Here is a 24937-nt window from a genome sequence, read left to right as displayed (position 1 = left end):
TTAACATCTTTGTTGCTCCAGCTATAGATAAAAGGATTTAACAAAAGATGCACAAAGATATAAAAAACAGCTATAATTTTCCCCTGTTCTGATGTCTCTGAAGGGGCCATGAATATACTCAGAACAGAGTTCCATAAAATATGCTGACAGACATCAGATGGGACCCACAGGTGAAGAAGACTTTGCACCTCCCCTTAGCTAAGCGGATGCCCAGGATGGCTGTGAAGATGAAAATATAAAAGATGAGGATGATGGTGAGAGAACAGTGACGTTGAAACCAGCCCCCACAAACATGGCAGTTTCATCGACATAGGTATCTGAGCTGGCGAGGACTATGAGAGGTGGGTCCACACAATAAAAGTGGTTGATCTCATTGGGTCCACAGAAGGACAGACGAAGCATCAGGATGGTCTGGGCCAGACCATTGGCAAAGCCATAAATATAGGGAGCAGCAACCAGAGAGAAGCAGGTATGTCGGGACATTTTATACTCATATAACAAGGGTTTACAGATGGCCACATAGTGGCCATAAGACGTTATTGCAAGGATATAATAGTCAGTGATCACCAGGGCAATGAAAAAGTGGAACTGCATCAAACAACCAATGAAGGAAATGGTTTTTCTCTTGGATAAGAAATTAACTAGCATCTGAGGAGTGACAGTGGTGGAGTAAGAGACATCTTCAAAAGAGAAGTGACTAACGAAAAAATACATTGGAGGGTCAAGTTTTGAGTTACTTCTGATTAACAAAATCATGGTCATATTGCCTATTGCTGTGATAAGATAGATCACTAGGAATACCACAAAAAGAACAGGCTGCAACTCAGCTCGATCTATCGGTCCCAGGAGAATAAACTCAGTCATGGTTGTGTAGTTTTTCTTTAGCATTTTATTTTCTTGACTTCTAGTTGCATGTTGTCATGTATCCATTACCCCCATTATGTCATGATACTTCTCATCTCCTTCCAAAAATGTAATTAAATGTGGCATAAAGAAATATCCTATTAAACATGTGACTTATTAATAACAACTAAATTGTTATAGAGCTCCTTTTGCAGAAACAGTCTTTTTTTATTTAATGGCATCATTTCAGGAGCTCTTTATGATATTTGTCCATTTACAATTTCCTTGGACATAAGGATGAAAACATTCCTTTCTTTGTAACTGTAATTTGTTTTATGGTATACCTTTTTATAGAGTATCTAAGGCATTAGTCTTGAAACTTACCTATGCCATGCATCGCTGAATAAACTAGGCCATAAATGGAATTGATACATGGTGCACATCCTTGTAGAAGTGGGATCTCCTTGTCTGATGCTCTTAATATCTTCAAGCTTCTCTTTCACCCTCCAATATATGTCCTTGTTGCCCTCTCTAGTGTATCTCAGTTGGCCCTCTTATCACCTAATCTTACTTAATTTTTAAGACACAGCTCAGGATCTCCTCAGTTTTGTGGGATGTTTTTGTGCCTGAAAGGTCAAAAATTCATATTTGTGGATGAAAGTAAATCTTACACTTTCTATGTATAAAGCATATATATAGTTTATAAACAAATACTTATATGTGCATGTGTATCAATTGCTATCTCTAAAGAGAGATATCTATTGATACTTATACCTATAGATACATATCTATAGATAGATAAAATTATTATTATGGGGGAGCAAGAGTGATTAGGGAAAAAATAAGGTATGAAAGGACCTCAGTGGCTCTGGGGTGTCCCAGACTTTGTATTCCAAACATTCACTTCCACTTTGGGGCTCTGTCATGTAAGTGCTCATTGCCACTGCTCAGTTCCCCTAATACTCTGAAAAATTGTTTCAGCTTTAACAAGGGTGGTGTCACCTTTACATGCAGTCAAGGTTCAAGTTGAAGGGAAGAAAGAAATTTAGAGAAGGTGTCTTCCTGAAATACTTCTTAAGCAGGTAGAAAAATTATTAGGTACACATGTAGGAGAACATACAGGCACTCTTGCAAAGAAAAGAAGGTCAGAGGCAAGAGGCCCCCACAATGTGGTGCCATCTGCTTTTATTGCTTAGCTTTACTTACTCCCCCTCCCCCTTCCTTGTTTGGGGCTCTTTCTCCTACACCCCCTTCTCTCCAGGGTGTTCTCTTGTGGTAGATAGTGCATTTGGGTGGATGGGCTGCCTCTGGGTGTTTCCTATAAGTAGGTAGGCCCCAGGCAGGTTGTCTGTCCAGGACAGGTTCTCCAGACTTTGATTAACTGCCCTTGCTCAAGGGTTCCTTCATGGTTTCTCCTCTCTCCTCTCTCCCTGTTCTAGCCTGCCTCAACTTCTTGCTCAGAGATTTTTGCCCCTTAATCTTAAGAGTTGCTGAGGGATGTAGGTTTGTCTTCTGTAGATACTTCTTGTTTATCAGGGGTATAGGCCCTACCTGATGGGGCATAGAACTTTCTGGCTATCTTATTTAAGTCAAGAGGGGAGGAGTCCAGAGGGCTGGTTGGAATGGCTAAAAGTCCTCACATCAGCATTAGTTTGGTGTGAAAGGCTTCCAGTCTGCAAGAAATAAACTTGGTGAGAAGATTAAAAATTCAAGGGTCAATTAATAGCAAGATGAAGATAGAAGTGACCAGGCCTAGATGAGGCATTAGTCAAGAATGACTGGGGAAGAGGGTAAGGAATGGCGATCCTTTAGATTCAAGAGGGAATCTGTGATGGCCAGGTTCATGTGTCAACTTGGCCAGGTGATGGTGTCCAGGTGTCTGGTCAAGCAAACACTGGCCTAACCATTACTGCAAGGATATTTGTGGCTAGTTAATAAACCAGAAAGCTGGCATATTATACCATCAGTCAATTGGCTGCAGCTGTGACTGATTACATCAATAAAGGGTGTGTCTTCCACAATGAGAGGATTCAATCAGTTGGATTTAATCCAAGTTGAAGACTTTTAAGCAAGGAAGATAGAGGACCTTCATTTCTTCTTTGACTAGCCAGTGAAGCATTTCCTGGGGAGTTCATCAAACACCTGCCTCAGAGTTGCCAGTTTGCTGCCTGCACTACAGAATTTGGACTCATGCATCCCCACAGTTGCTTGAAACACTTTATGAAATTTTATATTTAGTTATCTCTTGTTGATTCTGTTTCCCTAGAGAACCCTAACTAATACAGAGTCCTAGCTGGGAAGCTCATTCCTGCTCACCTGGGAAAAAGAAGATGCATATGGCAAGTTAAGGGGTGTAGGAATGAGGCTTAAAAGGGACTTGGTTTGGAGTTGGGAAAGATGGCAGCATAGAGAGGAGTGGAAGATAAGTAGTCCCCCTGGAACAACTATAAAAAACCAGAAACAACTAGTAAATAATCCAGAATAACTGCGGGGGGACAAATGAGACCGTCCACTCATCATACAGCAACCTGAATTGGGAGGAATTCCTGAGAACACAGCATAAAATCTGTAAGTAAAAACTGTGGATCCAAGTCACGAGACCCCCTCCCCCATAGCCCAAGCTGCAAAGCCTCGTGGTGCCAGAGAGAAGCTCTCTGCCAGCAAGCAAATATAGCTCAGCTGAGCTCCAACTGGAGTTTTAAGTAGTGAGTGTGAACTGCTCACTACAGGTACAAATCCCCAAAAAACAGACAGAGGCTTTGGGTGATGACTGACCTTGGAGAGCTGGAGGGTCGCCTTGGACTAGGTCTGAAGGGGACTATCTATTTCTTTTTTGGCTCAGTGGAGAAAGCACCAGTCATTTTCAGTTTCCAGGGCTGTGACTCAGGGAAGGGTGGAGATAGCACAAGCAGAGAAAGAGACCATTGAAATGCTAATGACCTCCCCCCTAGGGGATCTATCTTCTCTAAGAGGAAAGGGGTGGGGCCCTTTCCATTCAGAACCAGACCCCAGAGCCTGGGGGAACACGGCCATACCTCCTCACACTAGTCAAGAATTATAGGCTAACAGGCGTCACCTGCTGGGCAGAAAAGCACAGTGACCTGAGGCATCACAGGGTGGAGCAATTTTCTAAGACACATCCTCAGGGAAACAAGATACTGAATATTTCTTCCCTTGGGATCTGAGCCTGTTCTGGTCTGGGAAAACCTGATTTGGATAACCAAGGAAACCACGCCTAGACAACAGAAAATTACAACCTACACTAAGAAAAATGAAGTTATGGCCCAGTCAAAGGAACAAACGTACACTTCAACTGAGATACAGGAATTTAAACAACTAATGCTAAATCAATTCAAAAAGTTTAGAGAAGATATTGCAAAAGAGATAGAGGCTGTAAAGGAAACACTGGGCATATATAAGGCAGTAATTGAAAGTTCAAAAAAACAACTAGTAGAATCTATGGACATGAAAGGCACAATACAAGAGATGAAAGACACAATGAAAACATACAACAGCAGATCTCAAGAGGCAGAAGAAAACACTCAGGAACTGGAGAACAAAACACCTGAAAGCCTACATACAAAGGAGCAGATGGAGAAAAGAATGAAAAAATATGAGCAACGTCTCCAGGAACTCAAGGATAAAACAAAGTACAAGAATGTGCATATCATTGGTGTCCCAGAAAGAGAAGAGAAGGTAAAAGGGGAAGAAGCAATAATAGACAATTTCCCATCTCTTATGAAAGACATAAAATTACAGATCCAAGAAGCGCAGCGTACTCCAAACAGAAGAGATATGAATAGACGTATGCCAAGACACTTAATAATCAGATTATCAAATGTCAAAGACAAAGAGAATCCTGAAAACAGCAAGAGAAAAGCATTACATACAAAGAAAGCTTAATAAGACTATGTGCAGATCTCTCAGCAGAAACCATGGAGGCAAGAAGGAAGTGGTGTGATATATTTAAGATACTGAAAGAGAAAAACCACCAACCAAGAATCCTATATCCAGCAAAACTGTCCTTCAACTATGAGGGAGAGCTCAAAATATTTTCTGACAAACACAATGAGAGGCTTTGTGAACAAGACACCTGCCCTACAGGAAATACTAAAGGGAGCACTAGAGTGATAGAAGACAGGAGTGCGTGATTTGGAACACAATTTTGGGAGATGGTAGCACAACAATGTAAGTACACTGGACAAAGATAACTGTGAATACGGTTGAGAGAGGAAGGTTGGGAGCATGTGAGACACCAGAAGAAAGGAGAAAAGATAAAGAATGGAACTGTGTAACTTGGTGAAATCTAGAGTGTTCAACAATTGTGATAAAATGTACAAATATGTTCTTTTACGAGGAGAACAAGCAAATGTCAACCTTGCAAGGTGTTAAAAATGGGGAGGCATTGGGGGAGGGATGCAATCAGCATAAACTAGAGACTGTAACTAATAGAATCATTGTATTATGCTTCCTTTAATGTAACAAAGGTGATATACCAAGGTGAATGCAGACAAGAGGGGGGGATAGGGGAGGCATGTTAGACACTTGACATTGGTGGTATTGTCTGATTCTTTATTCTACTTTGATTTAAGGTTATTTTTCCTTTTGCTGCTTCCTAGCTGTCATTTTTTTTCCTCTTTCTTTTGCCTCTCTACTTTCTTTGACTCTCCCTCCTGCCTTGTGGAAGAAATGTAGGTGCCCTTATATAGATAGTGGTGAAGGTGGTGAACACATAAATATATGACCATACAGAGAACCATCGATTATTTACTTAGGATGGAATGTATGGTGAGTGAACAAAACCATATTAAAAAAAAAAAAAATGAGTTGATGACAAAACCTCAAGGGCAATATGCTGAGTAAAATAAGCCAGACACATAAGGACAATTATTGCAGGGTTCAATGATAGGAACTAATTATAACATGTAAACTCATAGACATGAATGGGGAGCAGTTACTTAGTATGAGCAGAATGTTCAACTAGGATGAACTTAAATGTTTGGAAATGAACAGGGGTGTCGGTAGCAAGATGTGAGAATAACTAACAGTGCTGAATGGTGTGTGAATGAGGTGGAAAGGGGAAGCTCAGAGTCATATATGTCACCAGAAGGAAAGTTGGAGGTTAAAAGATGGGAATGTATAAAACTGAATCCTATGGTGGGCAAAGTCCATGGTTAACTGTACAAATACTAGAAATCGCTTCCATGAACCAGGACAAATGTATGACAATACAATTAGAAATTAATAATAGAGGGGCATATAGGGAAGAAATATATTCCTATTATAAACTATATACTACAGTTAGTAGTATTTCAACATTTTTTCGTGAACAGTAACAAATGTACTATACCAATACTACAAGTCAACAATTGAGGGGGGTTGGTTAGGGATAGGGGAGGATTAGAGTTTCCTTTTCTTTTTTTCTTTTTTCATCTTTCACTTTATTTCTTGTCTGGAGGAATGAAAAGTTTCTAAAAATTGAACAAAAATTAAGTGTGGTGATGGATGCACAGCTGTATGAGGGTACCCAGGGGCAAGGATTGTACACTTCGTATCTTTGGATAATTGTATGGTATCTGAACAATCCCAATAAAAATGATAAAAAAGGGGGGAGGGGCCTTGGTTTATTGGGCTCTGACTTTGGCTGTCATGTTGAACCTGTTATTTTTCCAAGAGATGTTAGTATTATTTTTTGATGGTAAGGGCAACAAATCACAGCTATTTTTGTCAATAAGAGCACAAGATCTAAGAGACTGAGTATCTCTTGGTGGTGATTAATTGGGAGAAAGCCTCACTTTTTTCCCTTTTCCTAGTTCTAGAGCTCAGGGGAGGGCAATTAGCCTTGGTTTTTGAGCTAAGTTCTCTGGGAGCAGGGCTTTGGCTTTAGCTAAGTGTGGCTGACTATCCCATACTTTGATTTCTTTGTTTTTTGGTTACTGAAACTACTTTTAGAAATAAGAATATTTGATAAACTATAGCAGAAGTTTTCTCCTGTTTTACTTTAACACATTTACTAGGGTTATGTTAAGTAACAGGTAGAACATAATTTATATACCTGCCTTGTTTTTCTTTTAAAGTCCTGTTTGTTGAAGATGAAGTTTTGGCTTATAGCTGACTGACCAATAAAACATGTTTTAAGCATTATCTGCCTTTCTGGGGATTTGGGGTCTACTTGGGTATATTTTTCATAGCCTCCACCAGCCTTTTCTGAAATAGGGCAGGGTTCTCTTTATCCTCCTTAGTTATACTCTGCAGCATATTATAATTTAGAAGTTTGTGGTACACTCTTATTCCTTCTATTTGACAAGCTAGTTCCGGTTTGGATTAACATTTTGAAATGCTACTGCTCCTACTGCATGTTGGGCAGGCTGCTGACACACAAGTTGGTCTGCATGGCCCTGGGCTATGGTCCAGATTTGATGTTTTTCCAAGGGAGTACAAGAGGAAAGAATGACTTGCACATCCCCCACATAAAATCAAAAGCTAATACCAGGTTTGTAAATTCCTCCATAAATCTGGAGGGTCCTCTGAGAACCTTCCTGTGTCTTACCCTGTGCCAGATTAGCCATAGAAAAAGGAACATGAAAGCTGATGGTTTCCATGTCCCCGTTTGCCACTTTCCAAATGGGAAACATACCATTCTCTTTCCCTTTTTTTTTCCTTCGTGGGGTGGTAGGGGCCCCACTGCATGTACATACTGCTGGGCTAGGGTAGGGTGGAGGTAAGGAAGGTGCTGAGGAGGTCAGGGTCTTGACCCTAGGGGGTTCTAGAGGCACTTCAGTTTCTGGGACAGAATTGTACAGGGGAGGGCTACTTAAAGGATGGTCATTTAAAATACCTGTCTCCTACCACAAAGAAGGATCATGAGGAGGAGGTTCCTGTCAGTCCTCCTGGGCATAACATAATTTTCAAGAGCCCTTCATGGATTTTTTTTCTGATATAAGGCCACAAAAATTGTACATAAAGAGTTTCTTGCTACTTTCGCTCCTTTTTTTAACAAAAGAGACCTAATTGTAAAATAGGGGTATAGCCGCTTTTTCCTTTTAGGCTCTGGAGTGGGAAGATTATCTCAGTTTCATTGCAGGCAGCCCAATGGACTGTCAGCTGGAATACTGGAAACACCACCCATTTTTAAGGAAGTGAGAAAAGCAAGAAGCAGATTTGCATACCGGTGCCTGGGGTCCCGGGTCTCCAGCCTGCTGTTCCAAGCATTGAACCCTTGGCACCTTGGGATCAGCCTCTCTATCCCTGGGGCATCCCCAGGGTCCTCGAAGACTCAGTACCATCCAGAATTTGCTGAGCCCCACTCGTCTTCCTGGGTGCCTTCCTGGGTGTCCACTCGTCTTCCTGAGTGTCTGAGTTAGTTTTACTTAACTAAGCATAATCAGGAATAAAAGCAATCTTCAAATATTTGTTAGGTCCTATTGCTTCTTTGAATCCTCTATTTTACTTCAAGTTTAGTCCTTCCTTGCACATCAATTTATTGTAGGTTTTACAAAGGAAGGCTATAGAGAAAGTGTTCTGCCTAAGCTGGAGTTTCAGAGGGAGGGGGTGAGTTCCTATAGCTCTTTGATCCAGATTCACAAATTCAAGTATGACCCCACCATCTTTTCCCATTGCTATCCCCACCATTATACAAACACTTTATTCAGAAACAGTAAACCACCTTCCTGAGCCATTGTTTCTGCTTTTACTCAGAGAGTGTAGAAAGATGTGTTTCTTAAAGACCACTCTAAATATATGGGACTGAGGATAAAGGAAATTCAAGGAACTGAACTGAGAACATGGTCATACTATATATATTTGTAAGCAGTCAGAGAACACCAATGTGCCAAGGCACACAAGTAGAGAATTTGGGACCTAGCACAGTGCTTCTCAAACTGTAAAAAGCTTAAAAACCACCTAGGGATTTGGTTAAAATGCAGATTTGTATACAGAGATCAGAGGTTACAATGGGATTCTGCATTTTTAACAAGCTCTGAGGCTATGCTGATTTTGCAGGTTCATGGACCACAAGTTGGGGAGAGGTAGCCTAGATTTAAAAATGCAGCTCCTCATTACCTGGACCTTAGCCTTTAAGCTGAGACACAAGAGACATATTCATAGAGAATAACAAATAGCATCACAATGCAAAGATTTTGAGCCAAAGGTTTAGAATTATGGTTTAATGGAAAGTGGGGGCATTGCCATCATTGTGACCATATTGCATCTGAAGATATTTTTCAGTGCCTGCTTTCCATCCTTGTTTCACAGACTATAGATCAATGGATTAAGCACTGGGCTTACAAATGTGTAGAAGACAGCTACTATTTTAGATTCCTCAACAGTCTTTTCTGTTGGTGGTCTCACATACATGCAGAAGAGTGTTCCATAAAATAGGGTAACAGCCATCATGTGAGAACCACAGGTGGAGAATGCCTTGTGCCTTCCTTCAGCTGATTTGATCCTGAGGATGGCAGCAATAGGACACCAGGATGATGGTGAGGGAATTGGAGAGGTTGAAGCCAGCTGATGTGAGCATGGCATGTTCCTTGACATAAGTATCAGAGCAAGAAAGCTTAATGAGCAGTGGGTCAGCACAGTAGAAGTGGTTGATGATGTTGGATCTGCAGAAGGTCAAGTGGAAGGTCAGGATGGCCTGGAAGAGACCATCTGAGAATCCACAGACATAAGGAAATGTGGTCAGGCAGATGCAGACTCTCCTGGACATTTTCACACTGTAGCGCAGTGGGTTGCATATGGCCACATAACGGTCATAGGCCATTGCTGCCAACATGTAGAATTCGGAAAGTATGAGTGCAATGCAAACATAACATTGAGTGAAGCAACCAGCATAGGAAATGGTCTTCTTCTCAGATAAGAAAGCCATCAGCATACGTGGAGTTGCATTCGAGGTGTAGCACAAGTCCACAAAGACTAAGTTAGTGAGGAAGAAGTACGTGGCAGTGTGAAGACGAGGGTCCTTTCTGATCAGCATGATCATACCCAGTTTGCTTAAGAGTGTGACAAGGTAAACAACCAGAAACAACACAAAGAGGAGAGGCTGGAGGTCTGGGCGATCTGAAAGCCCCAGGAGAATGAATTCTGTTATTGTACTGCCATTTTTAATGAGCATCCTGGGAGTCCGTGCTTGCTCTTGAAACAAATAGAAACAAAGAAGATGAATAGGTACAATCCATGTTAAGGACAACTGAATTCATTTTCTCTAAATGTGCTCATGCCATCCAAAATCATCTTTTTCTGTATACTACACAAAATTATTTCATATCTCTCTTTTATTATTACATTTTACTTTGTAATAAATTACTTACAGATTTTATCTGTGCACCTGTATCTATGGGTTAACTGAACTGACAGTGATAGCTATGCCTATTTTTACACCTCTACCTGCACCTGCACTATCGATACAAATGACCTACATGTCCACTGCCTTCTTGGAATTGTCTTTGCCTCTCAAACTCTACTTTTTGGACAAGGCCCAGTTCACTGGACCCTCCTTTTTGTAATATTTATTATTTCTCCCCTCACACACGAGACTAAATAAATTATTTTTGCTGTATCTAAGTTTCTAGCAAAGTCTATTTATATTGTACCTGCTTTTTCCTCCATATATGTCAAACATTCAAAGGCAGGGATGGAGTCTAGTTCATTATTGTTCTATCACTGCTCAGCACATACTTAACACTCTATAATGAATTTAAAATAAGAAAGGAAAATAAGTGTTTTTCTGAAAGAATGAATGATTTGCAATATTTTACTAATTCTTTTTCCTTGAACTTTGCATGACGTCATGTACTTAGGTGAAAAAAGGTCTTTACTAGTCTTAGTGTACAAAGGAATTGCTTGGGAAGCTTGTTTGCAAGCAAATTCACAGGTATTTTGTGTCAAAAAGTTTTATGTGGAATACTGAGACCTTCATATTAAATGAATTGTCGAGGGAATTCTAATGTATGTGTCCCCTGGAGAGAAACGCAATCACAGTGGTTCAATGAACATATGCCAAATAAAAGAAAAAAGCATCTTCAAATTAAATTAAGTCTCATACAGTATTTTGAGGATGGTCAGTAGGCATGACTTAATGTGGTAATAAAGAATATAAATTATATTTTTGCATATTATTAATCACAGCTTGTATCTATCAAGAGGTATTACTATTCCCTCAGCCTTTGAAGCTCTCCTCACATCACAAACTAGTCATAAACTTTTTTCTTCTCTCAAGATGCTTTTATTTTTGTCCTTTCTCTCATACTATATCCAGCCTGCCCAATTCTTACCACATTCAAAAAAGAGTCACAAAATCTTACTTTACTATAAACTTGGAAAGGCCGATAATGAGGTCTTAATTAGCACCTGTACCTCCAGTACCCAGGACAGTATGTACTCAGTGAATATTAGTTGAATAAACTCGTAAGAGTTATTTATAATTACATTGATCACTACATAACTGGTTTTAGTTTCTAAGCTCATTGCATGCAATAGCAGATTTATTTCTCACAATATCACTACATGGTAGATACTGGCATTACCTCCATTTTACAGATGAGCAAAATGGAGTACAGAAAGATCAGGTAATCAGGCCAAGGTCACACTGCTAGTGGGCATAAGATCTGAGATACCAACTCATCTTATTTGCAAACCACTTTTTTTATGTTCTGTTGCAATATATTGCCTTCCTAAAGTTGAACTTTGCCAGGAAATACCATATATAGACACAGAAGGCCTTGAGCAATGAAATGACACAGAACAGTCGGGATACGGACATAATGGCATCCCTGAATACTGTAACCTGTAAAACAGAGTTGAGTCACTAATCTTCCTGGTAAACATAGGCATTTTCTAATGGGCAGCTTATTGGTATACATATCTTCTGTGTAGCTGACCCATAGCCTATGATCACCTGTGTTCTAACATCAGGGAATACCATACTGAGAAGCAATACTAAAGCTTACCTTAGGGGTCAGTTAGGGACCCTGGTTGCAATATTGTTTTTGCAGTTTAACTGCTTAGTAGAGATGGGGAAGTCACTACATGTCTCCACTTGTAAGTGGTAATAATAATGCATTTTTGTCCCCTCTCAAGTGATTGTGGATAGTAAACTAAATATTTATAAGGGAAATATTTATTAATACTCAAACTGTACATTTAGGCACTGTTGATAAATAATTCAAAAAAAAGCTTTAAAAAATTCCTCCCTTTTGGAGCTGACATTCTAGTGGGCAGAGAGAGATAGTATTCCAAGTAAGTACGTAAATAAATGATGTTTCAAATGACAGTAAATGTTATGGAGAACACTAAAGGAAGAGGGGTTTGGGGAAAAGGTAATTGCTGAAATTTTAAATAGGAACATTAGAAAGAATTCATTGAACAGGTGACATTTTTTAAGCAACAAATTGGAGGATGTATCCTACAACTCAACAACAATAGTACAAACAGCTCAATTATAAAATGTGCAAAAAAATATGAAAAGGTATTTTTCCTAAGAGGAAATACAAATGGCTAAAAATCACGTGAAAAAATGTTCTTCTTCATAAATGCAAATGAGAACCAATAAAAATGACTGACATTAAACAAACAGGAAACAATAAATGCTGTAGAGGATGTGGAAAAATTGGAACTCTTATTCATTCCTGGTGGGAATGTATAATGGTAGAGCTGCCGTGGATGGGAATTTGGCAGTTTCTCAGAACACTAAATATTGAATTACCCTACAATCCAGGACTTCCACTTGTCATTATATACCCAGAATACATGAAAGCAGTGACATGAACAGACATTTATACACCAATGTTCATAGCAATATTGTTCACAATCATCAAGAGATGGAAACAATCCAAATGTCCTTCAACAGAAGAGTGGATAAACAAAGTGTGGTATATACATACAATGGAATACTATGCTGCAGTAAGAAGGAACAACGTCCTGAAACATATGGCAACATGGATGAACCTTGAAGATATAATGCTGAGTGAAGTAAGTCAAACACAAGAAGAGAGATATCTATTACTACTTCTATGATCTCCCTGAACAATGTAAAATCAATGTATTATACCGTAGAATATTGGAGACTTAGTGATAGACAGAATCTAGTGATGGAAAATGATAATCTAATATGTTCATATATGTTAATGATGGTGAATTTAAAGGTGTGATTCTCTGCTAGTGGGATTATAAGTACCAGAGCTGTATTGAAGGCCAATAGGATTGAAAGAGTTTGCTTCAGCTGATCAGCACTACAAATATAGATAGGCATGACACTGGTACAGAGAGTTGACAACAGAATGGTATGGGGAAAAACCTTTTGAATTCTAAGGGCCACAATTAATAGGAATACCATACTAGTACCATACAAATACTAGGGAAAAATAATTAAGGGCTGAAAAGAGCTATGAGTTGTTTTGGGTCATGAGTATTAAAAAAAAAAATAATGAAGGAAGTAAACAAGCTATAAGGATCTCTTGGATAAATTCTTCCAGGAAGAATAAACAGAAGATTGTATGGAAACTGGTAGTGATGTGTGTGTGTGTGTGTGTGTGTGTGTGTGTGTGTGTGTGTGTATTCAGAATCCATGCAGAAAAATGCAGAAAACTCTAGCTGAGAGTTTCCCTAAAATGAAAATATTTCACTTCATTGAAAGACTGATTCATGTATTCTTATGACTTTCCTATCAACAGTCTTCAATGGAAAACAGAGGTAAGAGATTAGTTGAAGCTTCTCTTGAAGAATTGTCTAGCAGTAAATAATGTGAAAATAGCAAATATTTCTATGGATGCAGCAAGGTGGCATTAGGGGATATTTTCATCCTCCTCTGCAACAAGAAATTCCGGAGAATTAACAGGTGTTGGTTACCAAAACAGAAAAAAAGGAGAGAAAAAGTTCAAGACATGGGACTTTAAGATACAATAAAAATGGCATGATAAGAAATGGTCTTCAGGGATTCTTTGGCAGGAAAACTTAAATGTACTTTCCTCAACTGTACAGGATAAATAATAATTCTAAAGCCATGGAGTTGTTGTAAAGATTAAATCAGAGGATGAACAGAAAATATTTAATGCCCTCCTAATATATTTTAAATCTAATCATCAGAACAGTTACAGTATTGAAAACTTTTGAATGCACAATAAATTTGTTACGAAAATCTCCACTGCTGTCTTACAAATGCTCTTTTAAAAAATCTTATTCATAATCAAACAAATAGCTCTAAATGCAAAAGAGTACTTTCATATTTGGTCTTAGAACAAAGTAAAATCTTGCAATAGAATTAAGTTATGGAAAAAAGGAAATGTGAGCATTGAAGAAAATTTGTAAAATATTTTGAATTGTTGAAGATAGTATAAATATCCTAACCATTTTTGATCGTTTTATTCATGGTCTTCTAGATGAATTTTTCATATGTGTATATGTATGTGTGTGTGTGTGTGTGTGAGAGAGAGATATTAACTAAATTTACAGAATTTTGTCATCTTCTACTTATCTTTTGCAGCTTTCAGTTTCCACTCATCACTTTAACATTTGGTAATTCTTATGCCATCTAAATTTGGGAGACAAATGTTTTCCTGGGTCGTGAGTGAAGTCAAGAATCTCCTCTAACAATGCTTTAACACCTGAAGTTTTGTAAATTCGTGTGGTTACCTATCTCCAGGCAGTGATATCACTTTTTTGTTTACCTGCGAATAATTTGAAAACCCTACCATTCTGTGATGTGTCAACAAGCTTTGGTAGTTAGTGATTCTTTAATTTCTATATGATTAAAACAATTGTTTCCCTTTTCCTAATTTCTAGAAGTTTTTCAAGTTTTTTAAAAAGAAATAAATTATTTGATTAAATTCCTGGGTTATTTGTTTTAAAATTTTTAATAGAGAAAAGCTAAGAATTGATAATGAATCAAAATTTTGTTTCATTCACAAACTTTAGTCAGGTAGGTGGCTAAAATTTCCTTTATAAAATTCCTCTATATAATCTAGAATTACACTTTCAATTTTCTGTGCTATTCAATGTATATTACAAAAATACTATTTCTTCATTTTGCAAATGCTTGATTCTTTTTTATTTATACTGGAGAAATGGTTACTGAAAATATATTTTTTACATTTAAGTGATTTGTATTCATTTACTTTCTACTAAGATTTTCTTTGCAGAATTATATTTGTTCATTTTCTTGAATGATTTTTGAAAGTTTAAGGCAAACTTCAACCTCTGTTTTAGGAGGAAAATGCTATTGAATTTTCACTGGTACATTACTGTTCATTAATTTATTCTAATATTGTAAATTGTAATGTGCATTATTTTCATTTACATTTTGAAATCATATTAAAAATTTAAACTTTACGTATATAAGGTCCGGATAAATTACTGAAATATTATGTTTTTCTCTGAACTCAATATTGGCTAGAACCCATGTTTATAGCAATTCTTCTTTGTTTTGTTTGCAATCAGAGATGTCTTCGATAAGCACTTATTTTTATTAATATTATTTTTTACAAGTCTCATCTTGTATATGCATTATGACCTTTCTTTTTTTTTTTTTCATTTTTATTGAGATTGTTCAGATACCATACAATTATCCAAAGATCCAAAGTGTACAATCATTTGCCCCTGGGTACCCTCATACAGCTGTGCATCCATCACACTTAATTTTTGTTCAATTTATGACCTTTCTTTTTTAATCCATTATTTCTTTTTATCTTAAAAGCTGAAATAAAATGACAAAATTTTTACTTTGGCTCATATTAGTGACAATTAAATGTGTTTTTTATATACAGTGTAAGTTTTTATAATTTAAAAATTATTCATAGTTTCAAAAGAGTTGGGAAAACTTCTCCTAATAGAATTTTTAAATTTTTATTCTGTTATCATATATACAATCTAAATTGGGGTTAAGTCTTCTTGGAATGTTTGATAGAATTCTGTGATGCCATCTGTTCCTGGGCTTTTCTTTGTTGGGATGATTTTAATTACTGATTCAATACCCTACTGATAATGGGTTTGTGATTTTTCTTCCAAGTCAATGAAGGTAGTTTGCGTGTTTCTAAGAATTTTTCCATTTCCTCTAGGTTATCTAATTTATTGGTGTACAGTTATTCACAGTATCATCTTACATTCCTTTTTATTTCAGTGGGGTTGGTAATAATGTCCCCTTTTTCACATCTAATTTCATTATCTGTATTTTGTCTCTTTTTTTCTTTATCATCCTAGCTAAAGGTTTGTTAATTTTATTGATCTTTTCAAAGAAACAGCCTTTGGTTTTGTTGATTATCTCTATTGTTTTTGTTTTCAATTTCATTCATCTCTGCTCTAATTTTTGCTACTTTCTTCCACCTGCTCACTGTGTTTAGTTTGCTCTTTATCTAGTTCTTCCAGTTTGAAACTAATTCTCTGATTTGAAGCCTTTTTCTCTTTTTAATGTGAGCATTTAGAGTTATAAATTTCCCTCCCAGAAATGACTTGCTTCATTATATCTTATTATATATCTATAGGCTCTTTATATTTTATTGTCTTTTTTATGGACTGTTCCAGACTTGCTTTCATTTATTTATATTTCTATGATTTTGAATATGTATCCTGTTTGTTTCTGTTGGCAATGATATTTTGTTACTCTGCTCTCTCCCAAGATGTTGTCCAATTCTGAATGGTTGAGGAGGTTTCACATAGCAGAAATTCCAGTCTGAGGGAAGGGTGATATTTTCAAATTTGGAAAACAATTTCCAAGGTTTTGTCATTTGGAATGTTTGTAAGGAATAATTCAGTTCCTTTAAGAGATGTAGGAATATTCCACTTACACTTTTCTTCTGTTGTAAGCATTGTAAGGCATTGTACATGCCATCTAAGTTATGAAATTTAATAAAAAAATATTGTTTATAACATTTTCTTACTATCCTTTTAGTATTTGCTGGTGACTATATTATTGATTGGAGTCAATAATGAATAATACATTTTGAAATAGTAGATAGTGTTATTTATCCCCTAACTTGGCAAAGGATGATTACATTTTTGTGAATGAAGACACAAATTCCTCTTAAGTATTCTGAGGAAATGGAGCTCTCTACTGTTTAAATGCTCTGACCAATGTTTTAAAATTAGTGGATGACATAATAAAGACAATAATTTGGGGATTCAACCACATAGGCAAAAAGACTTTTTGAATATTATTCCTTTCTCCAACTTTATTTTTCAAATTACTTGTGGTAGCTCCCATAGCTGCTATGTAGAGTATGATTTATATCAGTATTTTTCATTGTAAGATTAACATGAAAAATACAAACCTTTAGCCCCTCCCCCCCATTATGTACTATAGCTATATGATATCCATCATGATTCCTTTGAAATACAGGGATCATCATATTTTATTTCAATTCTTTTGTCCCTTAACTCATACTTCAATTCCACTTACTACCCAGACTTATATTCCTTTTTAATCACACTAGTGCATTCCTTTGCAACAATAACAAAACACACACAAAAAAACATGTAAATTCACCTTTCGTTTCCTGTGGCAATAAATCTTATGTGATTTTTGCTTGCATTGAATTACTTTTACAAACTTAATTAGCATATTATTATTCAAAAACTAAAATATATTTAAAAATTTGGTGAAGTTTTTAAAGAAAGTTACAAAATATAATTGGAGATGTAGCTCGATGTGGATGGGCCTGATTTATTTTTCTTTATTTAAAGTAGTCAACTTATCCATGTATAAATTTCTTATTACTAGAATAATACAGGTTTGAGCATCCTTAAATTTTATAATATTGAAACAAAGATGGGAATAGAACTGTGTTGACTTTTTTTAAATAGTAGCATCACTCATTCTTTTAGCATACTCCCCATAATATATCAACATTTTCATACTCGTTCACCATCAATGGATCTTTTAATAATTAATTAAATATGATCATACCCTTTATCCTTTTCATTAGAGGCAAATCTGGCCATCTCTTTATCTTCAACTGGAATTTTTAAGAGTAAAAATTTAGAGGCATTCACTATCTTGGTTTCTTAAAGGGGTCTGCTTTAGTGAGATCTACTAAATGACAATTTAAAAAGCTTGTTCAAATTTCACTTACTTAAATCTTTAAAAAACAAAATCTGACTTTTGCCTTCAATTTAGGAAGCAGAAATCTAGAAAGGGATTTGCTTCCACTCTTATAGCACATAAAACTAGATCTTCTACAAAACCATAAATTTACTGGGACCCATCAGATAGCTAAAGACATTAGGCAACTGAACAACACAAGCAGTGAGTAACCAGTAACACCATGTACTTCTAGGAGAGGGTGAAGCATCTGGAGTGATATCTTCTCTTAGGTGCAGGTGAAAACTGAAGACCTAAAGTTTACAGTGGATTAGACATTGTGAATTTTTGACAAACAAGAGCATCTTGGGAGAAAAACTAAAAGTTTAATGTCATACTTTGACCTAAAAGTAATATATATGAAACCAAAAAAGACAAAAAGCCTAGCCATGATTTATGGTCCTTTGACTGAAGAATTAAATATTAAAGAATGTCTCATGAAGAAAAATATATCCAAGTTTTTCCTTGGTTTTGAGTACTCAGGTTTTTACTGATGGAGGTTACCACCATATATAGGCTGGTTATACCTTGCCTTTTTTTGGTAAATTTTGAAAGGGAAGGTGTGAAGGAAAACCAGAATGCATTTTATGATAGATGTGAATATGAAAACTGCTTTACTTGAAACTCCTTTTTGTTCATGTATGCATTGAAAAGTCTTTAAGTACAATCAGGGATACACAGACATGTTGGAATATTGTGGACTAGATTTGCATTATAAATAAGAGCATATCTAAGACAGATATTTGAGGTGGTCTCATTTAATGGCTGTCAGTATTAGGGATTCCTTAGGGAAAATGCAGCCCCAGCACTGGCTCTAGGCCATTTGATAGGGGAAACATGATGTTTATATTTTGACTTTGGCCAAGTTATACCTCTCTGGGCCTCAGTCATCTCTGAGAGGTTGACAAACAAAGAACTGACATTTTTTTCAGATCTTATCATTATTAAACTACTTAATCTTGTATCATATTTAAGATCTTTGGGTGGGATAATAAGAAGAGCAAATAAGTGGATACTTATATAAATTTAGTATAGGTTCTAGCACATACATGCTCAGTTGTATAAGCTATTAATATAATTTTCTGGCCAGGAGGCTCATTTTCTTTCTGGTATTTGTAGGAGTTCTCATGTGGCTTTAGACCCTATAGCTTGCATGAAGATAGGAGATTTTGTCATATTATTAGAAAGAGAAAGTTCATGAGAAATGTGCATGTGATTTCAGAATGGCAATCACATACACAGATGGGCAATCGTACACTTTACTGGAATATAGAATTCCATAATGCACCAAGAAATTTGTTAGGTGCCTCCAGTGGTTTAAAATAATTGTTTCCCTGGTTAGTATTAAGAAAAGAATTTCCTGATGATATGCCATAGAGATTAATTGTTTGCATCTTGTACCTTCCATAGTTTTATTTTTATATTTTTTACTTTTTTTATTCCATAGGGAATAATTGTTATTTGGGGAATTCAAGGTACCCATTCCCAGGAGCTTAATTAAATTATAAAGTCTTAACTCAATTATGTACACACCCTGAATACTTAAGAACCAGGGAGGAAATGTCTGTCCATCAGGTTTGTTAGATTCACATTGCTTGAAAATGGAAATGAATATATATTCTGAGCAAAATGTATTCCAAAAGTAGGTCTAACTCAGTTCTTCTAATTAGAGAACTCTTAGAGTCCAAATTTTGGTGCACTTATGGCATGAAATACTTCTTTTGGCATTAAGAGATAATCTGTGGAAAATTGGGACCGTATCATCTGAACACCACACATTACAGAACATCTATCAGTGTGAGAAAGAATACAGACTAAAAACAAAGGTATATCTTTTCTTATTCTTTCCATCTTTCTTCCCCTTTCCTCCTTCTTTCACATCAATTTCTTTCTTGAAATCTAGTAAAATTGTCCATGGAGATGCTCCCTAAATGCCATCTTAATTCTGAAGGTTGAAGTAATGTGTACATGAGCTGGTCATGGGGAGTCAGGCCCATGTGAACTCTCTCTGCTTGAGAAAGGAAATGTATTCTCTTGAGCTTTCTATTGTGTTTACCACAAATTAGTTTCCTACTATTGGCCTAGAAATTTGTAAGATTAGTTTCAAAGTTTATATTCCTCTTTTATCTCTGGGGCAGGGAAATAATGCACATATATTTTTATTAAGTAGAAGAGAAAACCTAATGTAGGACCACTTTTTATTCCCATTTCTTTAAATTTAGTCCAATATATGGGAAAATAATTCCATGTTGCATGACTTAAAGTCAAGTCTTTCTTCACTCCACTTTCATTGCACACGTGTATGAACCAGGTATCTAATCCTCCTGCAATCTAAGATATCACACTCCTCAACAATGAGATTGCAGAGAACCTCACCTGGGTAAATTTATGTTACTATTAGAATGAACTAAAACAAAGTGTATATTATATAGTATCACAAGAACTGTAGCACTGATTTGACAGAGCTTATTAAGTTTATCAGGGAACAGGTGTCAATTTCCATGTGGCCATAAAGCATGTCATTGACTATATTTCTTGTCCATCAAACTGCCTAACATAATAGAATATTTCAATTAATTCTATTGTGGTAGTAATTGTGGAATCCCATGTAAAGTTTTTCTTGATGCTAAAATTATTTTTGATCAGTGAGCTGCACTGAGGTATGTCACATTTGGAATAACTTGAAAACTGTATTTTTCTTATAACTCATAAAAACAGGGTTTAGTATCAATATTACATGTCCTGAAGTTAATATAAAATCACCTTTTCTCCATTAGCTTTTTCCTAGGTGATAGGCAAAAAATTTTGTCTGTTTCCTGAACCTGAAATATAGTAGCAAATGGAGAAAGGAAATGCAGCACTCAGTCACAGTTCATTCTCCTGGGATTATCAGAGCCCCTTAAACTGAGTGTCTTCCTCTCCCTGGTGTTCCTTTTCATCTATGGAGTCACAGTGATGGGCAATCTGGGAATGATCACAGTGATCCAGGTCAGCTCTCAGCTTCACACCCATCATTTCTGCAATCCTGAGCATCCAGTCTGCAGCGGGCAGGCAGAAAGCCTTCTTCATCTGTGCATACTACCTCCTGGGTAGAACCATCTTCTACGAGTCCCTGATTTTCACATATCTACAGCCTGATAACATGTTCTCCCTGAACCAGGCACAGGTGGCATCTGTGCTCTATACCATTGTAATTCCAATGCTGAATCCACTGATCTCTATTTTGAGGAACAAAGATGTGAGGAATACTCTCCTGAGAGTCATACCTAAAAAACTATTTCCATGACGTCTATGCATCGTACAATTTAAACAAATCTGGATGGCTTTATGCCTTTAATTACTCCAATAAATGGGGAAATATTACAGTAACTTCACACGGCAAAAAATTAAATGATTACTTAGCAACCTTCGATTTGGTATACAATCTTATTTATGTGTATTGAACACTGAATCACTATAATAGGAAGTCATTTAGGCACATCAATTATTTAGAGCATGGACATATGGATGTAAGTAAAGGGGCATATGAGCAAAGTGCTCCTCTGAAGTTGAAGCTGGATCACTTCAGTGAGGTACAAACCATTCAGTAATATAGAGACATCTCTTAATAATGTGAGGTCATCTCTTGATAATGTGAGGTCATTTTGCTAAGACAGTTAAAATTTTGATCATTTATCTGTGACTAAACATGTTTTTGTTTTTTTTTTGATTACATAGAAAAGCAATCTGTTTAAGAATTAGTGTATGTTCTCCATTAAAAGCAGCAGAGCTTAATTTCCAAGTAAATGTACTATGTCTCTCTAACTTTAGAGTTAACTAACAAATGTGTAGGTGTGTGTGTGTGCCTGTGTGTAGATAAATGAAGCACTAGCTGTAGCATATTTCCTTCAGTAGTTGAGAAATATATAGATACTTGTTTTCCAAATCTGGCAGAAGGCTTCTGACAATAATGAATCAACAGCATGAAAAGAACAACAGCAAAAAAAGATATTTGCAGGGCTTAATAAATACTTTTAAATGTAAACCCAGATGATTAACTCTCCCACATATTGTTACAAAATCTTTCAGTACTGCCTTTACTATGCATGAATCATTCGTAGCAATCAAAAGAATGAGTTGGGACGTTATATTTAAGATGTAAATTTAAAAGAATCAAAGATTAATTTGATGTGGTCCTTTCAAAATCAAATGAGTCTCTGTAGAATGTTTCTTTCTCTACAATAAGACTAAGACCATAAACTGCTTAAGAGAAGGGTTTATTTATTCTTATTTATTCTTTAGAGCATCTAGCAAAGTATCACACATAAATATGCAAGTAAATATTGATTGTATTTCAGCATCATGGGGAGGTATTTATAGATGCATAAATTTATTCTTACTTGCTAATTAACAATAGTTTTCTTTGTTTTTTTCCTAGCTTGTGGAAGCACAGTGATAATGGATTAAGGCCAAAGACTCTATTGATTCATGTTTATATATTTCATTGGTATTTGGACAACCTTATACATATTGGGATCTTGAAAATACTAGTTTAGATGAAAATTTTATTTCTAGAATTGCCTTTCAAACATTCATTATGTATATATTAAACATGGTATAGTGATTTACAGATATATTTCTTCTCAAATGGTGCATATTCTAACTAAAGGACTTAGTTAGGGAAACAAGACTAAACAGAATTGTACTGTGCAGGTATGACTTTACTTAATTGTAGTAAGCTGGGTGGGAAGTTTTCATATCTCATACTAAAACAAAACTCTAAAGAGAAATCAGTCTTCAGCACCTTCTATGACAAGATCTGTGTGTGTGTGTATGTGTATATCTTTTGCTTAATTTGATAGGATCAGATTCGAACAAAAGAAATAGACACTCTCACACTACTTCAGAATTCAAAAGCTAATTTTATTGTTACTAGCAAAATTAAGAAAATATTAAAGAAACTAAATGATTAGAATTAAATGACTAGCTCAAACATTAAAGAAATAGAACAAATGTAAAAGAGTAAGAATACATCACCATTTGGACAGCAGCATCCCCGGGTTTAAAAAGCGGGAGTCCGAGAAGCCTTTCACTCTACGGCGCTCCCTGGAGCCCTGAAAGGGAATTCATCAGCCACACAAAGTGCGTCCACCTTGCAGGAGAAGGCTTCAGGGGATCCAGGAGGGGTTTTCCCTTTTAAAGTCCGAAATACATTTGTCATAATTAAGAGCGTTCCCCTGAAGTTGAAGCTGGGTAGACTTCATGTCTCCAAGGCAAGACTTCCTCATGATGTTGTTGGTGTTATTTAGGATGCTTTGTTTCTAAGGATATGGAATACTAGGTTTTATGTACATGTTTCCATGGACCGCTATTATTTAGATGTTATATAATACCCTTTAGGTGAGGCCACAAGGACATGCTCTGCAGCACCCCTGCTCCTCAGCATGTAAGCTCCCAGAATCCTTCACTTATGTAGCTAAATGGTGTATATGTGTGTGTATATTTTCTCTTATCTATATTACAGCTTCAAGCCTCATTTTACAATGTAATGTTTCATATTATAAACTGTTCTAATATAGTGGACATCTTATCAAACGCTATGGCATTATTGTAGGGATATACTGAGGCTACTCTCCATATATTAACTCACTAATTTTATAAGCCTGTATTTTCTTTCCTTCCAATCATAGAGTCGCTTTAAGATTGGTTACCATGAAGACTTTTCTTCATGATTATTGAAAATCATTAAAGCAGTTATATTTTATGAATTTCTTTTTCTACAAGGTATCTTCATTTATTCTTTCTAAATATAATGTTCATTTAAAAATAATTACATAAAAATAATTATGTAAAGCAGCATGGCTTCCACACCTTATTCCTATTTATCCTTTTTCTAATTTGTATGTGTTTTGTATTTTGCAATTGCATTGAATATGTATTCATCTATAGATAATTTCTAGTAGCTTGCACAGTTGTATACTTAATATTAATAATACAGTGATATATTTAGTTGTTCTTTTAAAATTATTAGTGTCTATAGTTATTTGCCCATAATAACATGTAGTACTATATTTTATTCATCCAAATTATGTCCATATTTACTCCTCTCAGTGTGCCCTTATGCTTGTCTCTAGTCTACCACTCATTATCTTTTCTAGCTGCTTTCTCTGCACTCTACCTCTTGTCCCCAGGAATATACATCTTTCTAGTACGAGTCATGAGTTTCTTTGCCACTCCTATTTCTCTCACCTGATTTCCTGAAGGCTCTTGCTCTTTCTCACACAATTGACCAAATCTGTAATATTTGGGACTATGTTCACAGCAATAAATATCATGTTTGATATATGACAGATATATTTTCTTTTTTAACATGTTGAGGAAAGGCACTCAGCTTAAAACATGTTTGATGTAACAGGCTTTAAAATTAAGACAATTATTTTTGTTCACTTTAAGATATATTTTATATCAACTAAAAAAAAACAAAGATTACTTCTCTTAACTAGTTTTATTTTGAAAATTATTAAAGGAATTCCCCCCAAAACAAAAATCTAATGAAAATAAAATAAACGAAATGAAATTAACTTGTTGATATCATGTGGATGCAGACTCACTCTTAAATCCATACACAACAATAAGAGGTCCATTTAAAAATGAACTCAAGGGAGTTGTAGGTGTCTTCTGGTCCAAGTGCCCCAGCCTTGGGCGTCTTCTTCTGAATCCCCTCCCCTCTCCTGGTGCTACAAGCAGCAGACCATTCATCAAGGGTTTTGTATCTGAGACCCAAAAGTTTTTTACCCAAGATGTTGAATACTGACACGGATTCCATTGGCCGAAAATCAGGTGGAACTGGAGGAAAAAACACAACTTATTAATCAAGTGTTGGAACTCCAACACACACTTGAAGTTCTCTCAGCAAGAATAGATGCAGTTAAGGAAGAAAATCTGAAGCTAAAATCAGAAAACCAAGTTCTTGGACAATATATAGAAAACCTCCTGTCAACTTCTAGTGTTTTTCAAACAACTAATACAAAAAGCAAAAGAAAGTAA

At 36.2% G+C, this 24937-nt stretch overlaps 2 pseudogenes; one reads left to right on the top strand and one right to left on the bottom strand.

Moving 5' to 3' along the window:
* Positions 1-23029, bottom strand: LOC119517267 (annotated as a pseudogene).
* A 1619-nt stretch (positions 23030-24648) lies between these two features.
* LOC119518136 lies at positions 24649-24937 on the top strand (annotated as a pseudogene).

Source organism: Choloepus didactylus, chromosome 21 (genome assembly GCF_015220235.1).
Source record: "Choloepus didactylus isolate mChoDid1 chromosome 21, mChoDid1.pri, whole genome shotgun sequence".
NCBI classification, from domain to species: domain Eukaryota; kingdom Metazoa; phylum Chordata; class Mammalia; order Pilosa; family Megalonychidae; genus Choloepus; species Choloepus didactylus.
The sequence above is the reverse complement of the archived record's forward strand: the minus strand, read 5'-3'. Positions and strand labels throughout refer to the sequence as shown.